Source organism: Microtus pennsylvanicus, chromosome 10, assembly GCF_037038515.1.
Source record: "Microtus pennsylvanicus isolate mMicPen1 chromosome 10, mMicPen1.hap1, whole genome shotgun sequence".
Classification (NCBI taxonomy): domain Eukaryota; kingdom Metazoa; phylum Chordata; class Mammalia; order Rodentia; family Cricetidae; genus Microtus; species Microtus pennsylvanicus.
Window position 1 is genome coordinate 56,289,966 of NC_134588.1, and position 11,296 is coordinate 56,301,261.

Consider the following 11,296-nt stretch of genomic DNA (forward strand, 5'->3'; position numbering starts at 1 on the left):
AAAGAAGGAAACTTGTCATCGTATCGATTAACTTAGAGGGCAATATATCAAGTGAAACAAACTAAGAAATGGAAGAGAAGTCTACCATGGTCTCAGCTATGTTTGGAACATAAAAACACTGAATAAATGGGAGCCAAGAGAAGATGGTGGCTAGAATGATGATAAGGATAATTTAGGATAATTTACTAAATTTCTGTAAGTGAGGAGAGATAACTTCAGAAAACCTAGTGTACGACAGAGTCACTGCAGTTAAAAGCAATGCATTGTGGGCCAGTGAAATGGCTCCGTAAGTAAAGGCACCAAACCTGAAAACTTACACTCTGTCCCTAGAACCCACGTGGTGAAAGTAGTAAACCAGCTGCCACAAGCGGTCTTCTGACCTCCACCTTTGCACCGGGGCATGCACATGGCTGCACACACTACAGACGACTTTAGGAACAGTGATTTCTTCAAAATTAGCAAAGAATGCTTTACATAGTCTCAGTCCAAAACTTAGAAGTCTCTGACATGATCCCTAATAGACACTTAAGTAAACAGATTTAGCCACTTGTCAGCCTCAGGAGACAAGAGTGTGTGTTAGCAAAAAAGAGAAACAGAAGAGACAGAAAACCCACCGAGGTAGGAACCTGGAGACTCGTTTCCTCAAAAACACGGTAGAGATAGCAATCACATCGATTCGTCTAAGCTAGCACCCAAGCGTGCTGGGATTCCATTCGGCTCTCAGGTGTCATCTCACTCAGGTTAACTCTCAGCGAGAGAGGCGGGAGCTCCCCACCAAGTTCTCAGCTGCACCATCTCGGGATGGGGACTCCAACTTTCTGAAACATGGTCTTCATTTTAAAATGTGCCTAATCCTATTTGGGGACTGATGTAACAGGAAGAGCATCGTGTTGCCAGCTACAGCTCGGGAACACTTTGTTCATGTAAATCTGGTTTTTAAATGTGATCATTTAGAATGAACCTGTGGAGGGTTCCGCTCAAGTCTGACAAATGGGAAACTGTCATTCATTTAGTGAACCAAACGGGGCCTTTGATGCATTATGCAAAATATGTACTACAAACTAAATCAATCCCCGACGATAGGGCCATCTTCTGTTTCCTGATTACTGATGAGAGTCAGGGGGTCCACCGTTTCCATCAAAGAGCTCGACCCACATCCTGATGCTCCCAGAAAGGAGCAGCTCAGAATTCAGTAACCACCCAGGGATATGAGCACAGCATGTGGCCGCTGAAAGAGGGAATGATCAGTGTCGAATAATACACAAAAAAAAAAGGTAAGAAAACTTTCCCATCAGATGTTTATGAATGACAGAGGATACCATTTAAATCAAGCTTCAGGAATCGGTAAAAGATGAAAAACAACAGCAAGATGGTTTCCCTCAAACCCACTGGAGTTAGCGAACAAAAGAATTCAAGTTTCTCTGACCCGTTCCCAAAGTTGGTAAAAGGGCATAAAGACTGGAATGTCTTTATTGTGCTACTGCTCTGTTTCTGATATTCTGTTCCTTTCTGGAAAGAGCAGGGATACAAGGCTGATGACACTTCTCCAATACAGTAATACAAGATAACAGAATGAGGAAGACACCCATGTTGGCTTGGTGGGTGACTCATAACTATGAGTTCAAGGGTAGCTTGGCCTAGACAGTGAATCCTAGACTAGCCAGAACTATGGAATGAAAGCCTGCCTCAAAAACTGAGAAAGAAAACAAACAAAGCAGAAAAATAAACACTAATAAAAAAATCTAAAGTTTAATAAGAAATAACTGATCGACAAAAGTCACCTTTTCTAGTTAGTATACACTGTCTTATGAGGCCCTGGGATGGATAAATTTATAAGGTTAAGTATGTATGTATAATATAAACTAGAGTCCCCAGAAGGATGAAAGAGCAGAATACACTGAACCAAAGAGAGTCACAGGCTAGAGTAAGAGAAAGAAAGGGACGAGAGGTGTCCAGGCATGTAGCTCCCATGTCTACTCAGAGGCTGGCTGGGGTCAAGGGCTGCAGAGTCAGAGCCAGGTACCAGCTACTTTGAATTCGTGGACTTTCTGGAAGTGTCTCCCCTATCCGCTGTCCAGTTCTGTTTCTGACCCACTTCTGATCAATTTCTGTGTCCTCTGCTTTGCCCCTGTGCTGTTCCGGACTCTTCCATTCTCTGTTGGGATGATCACAACATTTAAAAGAAAACCCTCATTGCTTTCTGCTCTTCTGGTTGGGAAAAAAATGCAAATAGGAAAAAAATGAGTATGGGAAGAGAAAAATGAGGTCCATCGGGCCTGCCTGTAATCACAGGTACCTCATTATGGCTGATTTATGTTTGGCCAAGTTAGACAATGTTTTTACCAAAACAGCCCAGTCCTAATTCTTAGAGCCGTGTAGCCTTTCACCCTCAATCTGACTTGAACTACTAATGTGATTTAAGCTCTTCAATGCACACATTGCCCGAGGCAAGGGTTTAAAGTCAGAGTCAAGTTTGCAGTCTTTCACAAAATATACTTTCTCACCCCTTGTCACTTCTCCAGTTACCAAATCTTTTCCAACCTGTCTGGACCTTCGGAGGCCCACGCATAAATCAGGAGAGATGTGGCTGGAAATGGCTTCCTTCTCTTCAAAGCAATGTGTACCCACCTCAATGGATTGCTAGCAGTCTGTAATGGGGCATGTGGTTTCCATTACGTCAAGGGAAAGCCTGTCCCCACCGCTCCAAATCGTCTGTGGTTTATAGTGATGAAGCCTCTCCTCTGGACAAACCATACCCATTTTTAGAAACCTCAAACCCCTAGGTTAAAATCCAAGACATCAGAGACTGGAGAGATGGCCCAGTGGCTAAAGTAGTTGCCACGCAAGCTTGAAGGCTTGAGTTCGGATCCCCCCTACACCCTAGTAAAAGCCAAGCCACACACAGTGTCACTTCCGTTACCCAGGGCGAGGCAGATGGGCCTGGGTGACAGAGGATCCCTGGAGTTTGCCGGCCGGTCAGTCTAGCTGAAATGGTAATCTATAAGTTCAGTGAGAGACCCTCTGCTCCACAAATGAGGAAAGGAATCAAAGAAACTCTGCTGACTCTCAGGCCTCCAGATGTGCCTACCCAGGAGGGGCATATATACAACACACACACACACACACACACACAAGCAGAAAGCAAACACGCGCCTCCCTGTGCACGGGCTCTCCCACGTGCACCTGCACACACACACACACACAAGCACCCACAGTCAAGGAGAGAAAGGATTATTTAGTTTCCCAGATCCAGTCGCTCACTTTGATAGACACTGATGACACCGATGATTTGGCAGTTTGGCATGGTCTCTGAAGAGAGATTCCGCTTCAAATACCACTATCCTTGAGGGGTTTCTGACACTGAGGCTGTTTGCAGCCTGAGCCAGAATGGTCACGGAAGGCCTGGGAACAAACATAAGACACGAAACCTTGTGGCAACAGTGGCGCCGTCACAGCTTTTCTTGCCTCGTATTCCTGTCCTCTTTCCCTCCTCCTCTCCTATCTGCCCGTTACTTCTCTATCTTCCTTCCCTCTTCTCCCATCTTTCCCTTCCTCTTTTCCCTCCTTACTCAACACCTTCCTTATTGTTGCTTTGGCTTTGAGTTTTAAATTTCATTGTGCACTCAACCCTCTACGCACATGGAAAGGTTAAATCAATGACCCAGATACACTCAGGTTGCTTGTTTTCCCTGAGATCATTTTAGTTTCCCTGTGCCCTTGCTTCTTTCAGGGAGAAGCAGCACTGACGTTTGTAGACAACTGGATAAACAAATAGCCAAGATTGTGCCAAAGAGAGGCCTATAGGGAAACATGCACCAAAGTCCCTTGCAGAAGAGATGTGTGTATAAGCTCGGGGGGAGGGGGGTGGAGGGAGTAATGTCTCCTATGCATCAAATCAACTCATTCAATGAACATTTACTGGTGGCTGTTATTCTAAAAAGTCTTGCAGGTGTGACATAAACCAGCGATCACAAAGAAAAGATACACCCTAACTGCTTTACTTTGTAGTTTAAGGGACCAGACATTTTTGGATATGTAACTTTGATGCTCTCAAACTAGATAGTATTATTTCTAATTTACACACAAGAAAAATAAAAGCCTTGATGATGTTAATTATATAATGTTATGCAAAATAAAACCAATTATTGAGGTTTATTAGGAAAAGTGCCTGGATTTTTAACCAAAAATCCAAAGCTTTGTATGTATGTTTTTCATTAGATTGCAAGGTGTTAAGAGACTAATGACGTCCTAAGAGATGCCGAAGGAAGTGACATCTAGTCTAAGTGTCAATTGAAGGACCTGACAAAGGGCGGGGGAAAATTTCCATGAAATTCTCAGGAAGGCTTGGAGATTTAATGTCTGAAAGACAAACACAGCTAAGACGAGAGAGAAGAGCCACTGAGCCACTAAGCAGACAGCGCAGAGACAGGTGGCTCCATTTAGGGACATTGGATAGAAACGGCTTAAATGAAGGAGAGTTTCATAGGCGATAATTTCAAGGCAGATTTGAGTAGGAAAGTGTGGTGCATACTGCGGTGTGTTTGGAATATGAACAGCAGCTTGGACTGTTAGCATATACAAGGTTGCACTTAGACCCTTGACAGTAAATAATCAGTAGCTAATCTATGCAATCCTCTCCTTTCAAAGTTGCATCATTCTTTGAAATTGAGAATAATTATGGACCTATTTTTAGATGATTTTGAGAGTCCCCAACTAATAAAAACGCTTGTAAATTTCTGTGCAGAATGGCCAGCACGTGATTAGACTCCCATCCTGATTATATGTTTTAACACTGGCTCAAAGTCTTCTTGGAGCAGGCGTGGTGTTCATATAACTGGATACATAAGTATCGAGCCAATAAAACTGGTTGAAGAATGTGAGAAATTTATCTAGTACATGAAGTCATTGTTTCATATTTGTCTGAGGCTCCCAGTGGACTCGGAATACCAGATCTTTGCTTCCTTCTGCTTTCCACATTGCTTGTTCCCATGAGGAGACTCTTTTGATATCAGCATGGGGTATATGGAATTCTTTGGGGGTGAAAGGTGTACCTTCTGTTGCAGTAACTTTTTATTTAACCAGTTCATGCCCACGCAAAAACCCCTACTGATGCAATAAAATTTGAAGGAGCATGGCGGGTCTGTTTGGCTCCTCTGTTGGGGGACAGTTACTGGGCAAATTTGTTGAGCAGCTGGAATTGTTAAGGCCACACTAACATTGAAAAATGAAGGTCTTGACATCAACATACTCAAAGATCTGAATAATCTTGGGCTGCTTCCAATTTTGAAAGCCATTCTTCTGGGCTTCTCATTTCTTCCTTTCTTTCTCCCACAGTGGTTTCTGACTTTCCCCCTTTGTCTAATGAGCCCAACTCTATGTGGATTTCTAAATTTTGCCGGCCATAATCCTAACAGTTCCTATGTTCAAACCTTTAAGTCAACTCTAGCAAGCATTATTGGCTCAGTCTGCTGGGGTGTGTGGGTGGGGAGAGGGGGATGCCTTTCTTCTGCCCAGATCTTGGTGTAATTGCAGGAATTCTCTGATTTAGCTTGCATTGCAAATCCATCCCAAGGTGCTCTGGCTGCAGAGATGGAGGGGTTCATTAATGCATTCCCTGCTGAAATACTGACCTGAAAATAATGATGGGGAAATCAACCTTGATCGCAGCGCTTTTCTTTCCTCCAATTTCTTCTGAACTTCAGACTGTAACTTTTTTTTTTTTTTTTTGGGTGATAGCCCCAGGACATACTGGAGTCTAACCAGGAGGGTGCTGAGATCTGGATTTTCACACCATGAAACTGGTAACAGTTTTGACTTCAATGTCTTGAAAAGTAGTGATTTCAATTGCCCTGTTTCCTTTCAGGGGAAAATGCTTTCTTTGCACCTAAACAATCTTCCGGTGCCTTTGACTGACAAGCATATTGTTGTGATTATGACCGGACTTCTTGACTCCTGCAGGGATGGCATTTAAAACTGCCGGAGACTGGCACAAATCAAAATATTCATCAACTTAAACTGTGTCAGCTAAAATGGAAAAGCCCAAATCGTAGTGTTTTATATCATGTCAGAAACCTGTGAGCAAAGTGCAAAACTACTTAACTCTTTCCCTGCCCAGAGAAAATTCAGTGTGTTCACATATTTAATTGAAGGAACCAGTATTTTTCCCCTACAGTCATAGCTACTAAATACTATCTCTTTATTATTTTGTTATTTTTATTTTTTATTTTTTTCTTTCTTTTTGGTTTTTATGAGACAGGCTCTCATTTTTTAGCTCCACTAGCTTAGACAATCCTCCAGCCACAGTTTCCTCAATCTGGGACCATAGATGTATGCCACCACATTGGTATACAAACCATAGCTCTCACTCAAAGAGAGTAAGAGATTTTTTTTTCTTCTTACATATATTTATTTTATGTGTATTGGTGTTTTGCCATGGGTGTCAGGTCCCTTGGAACTGGAATTACAGACAGTTGTGGGCTGCCATGTGGGTGCTGGGAATTGAACCAGAGTCCTTTGGAAGAGCAGTCAGTGCTCTTAACGTTTGAACTATCTCACCAGCCTGTAAGGGATTATTTATTTGGAGCAAATATGAGTGACCATGACTTAGGAACAGGATTCAGGGTGCCCTGAATACGTTTCAGTGTGGGAACAGCTACATAAAATTTTATAGTCCTAGAACAAAAGAAAGTCATAAAATGCTCTTACCAAATATATTGGTAGGGACCGCAGGTTATAACAAAGCAAGGAGGAAGGCGCTCCGCTACCATTCTGGATGCTATATGATGACATATTTAGCTTTGGGTTTGGTGGAAGCTATGATCTGCTAAATTAATACATTAAAAAATGTTTTGCCTAATACTTGAAAAAGAAGGAAGATCTCAGGCCAGATACAGAGATGGGTGATAAGTGTCTATGAGGAGGTATGAACAGCCCAGGATCATTTTGGTATTCATCAGCCTGTGAAATCTTCAACAGAGGTGTAGGTTTTTCTGGGGGACTTAATTGACATCAAGTGTGTGGCTAATATTATCAACCCGACAGGACGGAGAATGAACTCGAAGGCAAACCTACGAGCATGCCAGTAAGGGATCAACAAGACTGGTTTAAAAGTCAAGTGCACCGTCCTTTGGACTGAGGTCTTCGGTGGACTCAAAAGGAGAAAGTGAACTGAACACTGGTCTTCTTCTACCCCTTGCTCTCTGCTTCCGGACTCTGGATGCAATGACCAGCTAGCTACCTTCAGCTCCTTTCCTTAATTCCCCAAAGAACACACACAACATTGTACCCTCAAACTGTGAGCCCAAACACACCTTCCTTAAACACTTTGATCAGACATTTTGCCTCAATAATGTGGGAAGTAACTAAAATGCTAGGTATCTCTCTCCTTTTAGAGAGTCCATTGATTGCTGGAACTTACTAACTCAACGAATTTTTCCCTTCATTCCTCATCCATAAATCCATCTGATAATTAGCTTTTTTTTTTAAAAAAATTTCAAATCTGCATGGCTCTGTTTGCCGAAGAGGAGCTAAATTTGTGCATACAACTTGCTGACAGTCCGTTAGAACAGACGTGTCCATAAGAGCTGTAAGGCGAGGAGCAGGGTTGCTGCGGGGTAGACCTGCGTCAGCTCTTAAGCTTACTTGGTAAGGTGGAATTACTCTCACTCAGGAAGTGGTGAACTAGACAGTCAAAGGCTTGCCTACTCAGTCTTCACTCTCCCAAGTATTGTCTTTTCCTCAGGTGGCAGTAGATAGTTTGCAGACCCTTTGGGAGTTTGTCTTTTTCAGGCTCCTCTGATGCCCATGGGCCTCGCTGGTCCATTCAGAAGCCCCTCCTCTGGGATTCAGACGCCAAGGGCAAAGATTTTAGTGTCAGCTGAGTCCAGGGGACCAGATTTAGGCCCCTCCCACCAAGAAGTGAAAGGCAGTAAGCAGGGATGCATAGTCAACATTTGGAGAAGAGTGGAGACCAGAGAAAGGACATCTTTTAAATCATTTCCTATCTTCAGGGCTTTCCCTATGCAGAAATCTTTTCCATCCCTTCTCCTAGTGCCTGCATTTCATCTTCCCTGGAGAAGGGGCAAACAGAACTAAGTTGGTTCCTACTGGTTACTTCCCAAGAAACCTATCTAATGCCCAAGCTACGTAGGCAAAGATGAGTTTGTCTTCATTTAGCAGAGAGTGGGAAAGAGAATAAAAATGTCAATGTAACAGGCTAATATTTTGATGTATGAGCCAAAGTGTTTTCCCCCATGATTTCCTGTTACCCTTTACCCTCCCCCACGTGGGCAGTTAGACCACGAGTCATTCGTGCCTCAAGGGAGGGTTGTCACAGCGGAGTCAGAGAACAAAAGAGACAAATTCTTGGCGTTGGAGTTGAAAAAGCTCAGCTTCAGGCTTCAGACAAAAAAGATTTGGAAGACTATTTGATCCATTTGAGCCAATTTTTTTTTCCTGCCCACGTAAGATAAAAATTCCCCTGGCTGGGATACAAGAAGTGATTTTAAGACAGAGCCCTGGGGTTAGAAGCCATGTGGTCCCCAGGGAGCTCCATGGCTCTATTACCCCTTCCTCTGGCTAAGTTTTGGAGGGAATGTAGGGTTTTTTGTTTTGTTTTGTTTTGTTCTTTTGCCGAGACAGGGTTTCTCTGTGTAACAGCTCTAGCTGCCCTGAACTTACTTTGTAGACCAGGCTGGCCTCGAACTCGGAGATTCACCTGCCTCTGCTTCCCAGGAGCTGGGATACAAGGTGTGTGCCACCACCATTCAAGGAGAATGTGGGTTTTTAGCTACTCAGTCAGTGCTTTATTTCTTAGTTGGGATCCAGAAGGTGGCAAGCCTTAGAGATCCTTATACCTGATATTATGCAGAGAAACTGCCTGGTATATACGGACTGAAGGGTCTGAGGTGACCTTAGAGAGTCCTCATAATCCCAGAGAGATGAGGAAGTGAACCTAAAATTTTCTTTTAGCCACCTCAGAGCCGGGGAATCCCAGTTTGGCCGGTATGTTAATAGTATTCCCAAGGGTGGATATTAGGGCTAGTGGTCCTGTATACTAGCCTGGAAAGATAACCAGGCTGGAGCTGGGGACCACGTCAATCTGTTCAAAATAGAATCTAAGGTTGAAGGAAAACTTCAGATATCTAGCAGGATCCTGGCTCAAAAACAATCAAGCAGCCTTAAGACTCAGACCCAGCAAATCTTGGACATTGTGAAATTCTGGAAAAGTAGCTGAAATTCACTTTGAGTAACAATTTGAACTCGTTGGACCTGCAAGTCTGTCTGCACTGAGTACTTCTTCAGCTACACATGTTGAAGTGACCAACTGATTTAACTTTATTCAAGACCAGGGCTTCGGGAAGGTGATGCTGTGACGTGCTCTGGACCTCTACAGGCTCCTCAGGGTCAAAGGTGCTTGTCTGTTTCTACCTCCAGCCACAAGCACAGGGAAAGGTTTTCTCCTTTTTCATATCTATCCAGTGAGGAACACTAATGCCTGTAGTGTCCTTTCTAGAATTTCATTGTCAACCTCCTATCACAGAAAGAACAAAAGCTAACATCATGGAGAGTACAGAAGGGCCTCATTCCAAGCCTTTGTCTGCTCTTCTGAGCTTATTGGTTTAGTTAAAACTGATTTACTCTTTTTCTAACATTGTTGACCTGCTTCTTTCCCTCCTCCATAACATGCATCCCACCATCAACTACCTATCCTCTTGCGTGTCAAATACTACGTATGTCCCCTATGCTTCTACATGTTGATAAATTTTGCATTTCCTGTTCATCTCTCTACTTCTGGTTTATTTCATAGGTTAAAATTACCGACGTGTAGCTCAGTATACTGACTCTTGCGCATAATTCCAGCCACTGGAAGTCTGAAGCAGGTAGACCAAGGTGAAGGTCAACCTGGTAGACATAGCAAGTTTTAGGCCAGTCAGAGCCACATGGTGAAGGTGTCCAAGACGTCACTGTTTGCTATGACTTATATTTAGGACATGGCTATACCCTGTAGGCACACGAATTGGTTTCACCCATACTTCCCTATCTTCTGAAGTGGGAAGACGGAGAGTAGCCTGGGGAAGAATCAAGCCAGGACTCCAGCTTCCTTCTGCAGAGGTCCTTTCCCTTGGCTATTCCTTACCCTACCTTATGGTTACTGAGTATCTCACTTCTTATCTTGGTGAAAGATCTGTCCCCAACAGAGGGTGTAGTTTAGCTGGCCTCTTGATGCAGAGGCCTTCCTGTCTTCGAAGAGCAGCACAATGGCAGAGCAGGGCAAGCTTAGACTAAAAGGCTTAAAGATGTCTGTGGGTTGCAGTGGCACGGGGAGCCGCACATGAAGTAAATAAGCCACCATGTGGAAAACGACGCACCCCGACCCCCACCCCAACAATAAAGCCCAAGCCTAAGCAACTAATCAGAATTCTAGCAGACCACATCTCCATATAGGTCTGTAGGTTTCTCAAGTTGTGACTGAACTGCTTGGCTTTTCCTTAGCTAAGTAAATAGATTGCCAGTTTCTGTGGCGTTTTTAAGAGAAGCCTGTGGTGTGGCGTCAGAAAGCTGGATGGAGCTAACGGCCACATGTATTGTACACATGGCATTGTTACCCAATGTCTGAAGTAATAGCTCATGCAGTGACAGGATTGTCTAACAGCCATTACTCATTTCCTTCTTCTCCCAGGAACAGCAGTGCACCAGACCTGGGTTACTTCACCCCTGATATGAACCTCTGGCCTAGTGACGCAGCCCTCTAGGCTTTCTACAATCACCGAGAAATGTTATTCCTGTCCCATCTTATTGCTTAATTCTGTCTCTATTTTAGGCTCCTGGAGTCATTTGGCTTGGAAAGAATTCTCTGATGTGTGATCTCCGAGCAAGCCTCCGTGTGGAGTTACCCTTCACTTCTCCCTGTCCCATCTCCATCTTGTCCTGGCTTATGAAATAATTACTGCCCCTTAGTTTGACAGCACATTCAACAATTGTAGTGAGCTCTTACACTTGTGTTATTCCCCTTATGAGATAAGATACCATCAAACTTACCATAACAATCTGCCTTACTTTTGACAGCAGTGCATGAGGATTTGCACTGGTCACCCCAGTGAGTTGTCGAACTTTAAATTCATGACATCTACAAACCCCACCCCCACTGCCGCTTCTTTGTAATTTACTCTTATTTTGGTAACAAGACTTAAAAAAAAAAAAAAGCCCTCTAATCTGACCTGTTGTCTAACATGGATGTTTTATTTTAGTGCTAAAAGTGAAGTAAAAACGTAGCAGTTCTTAATCACACCCACAG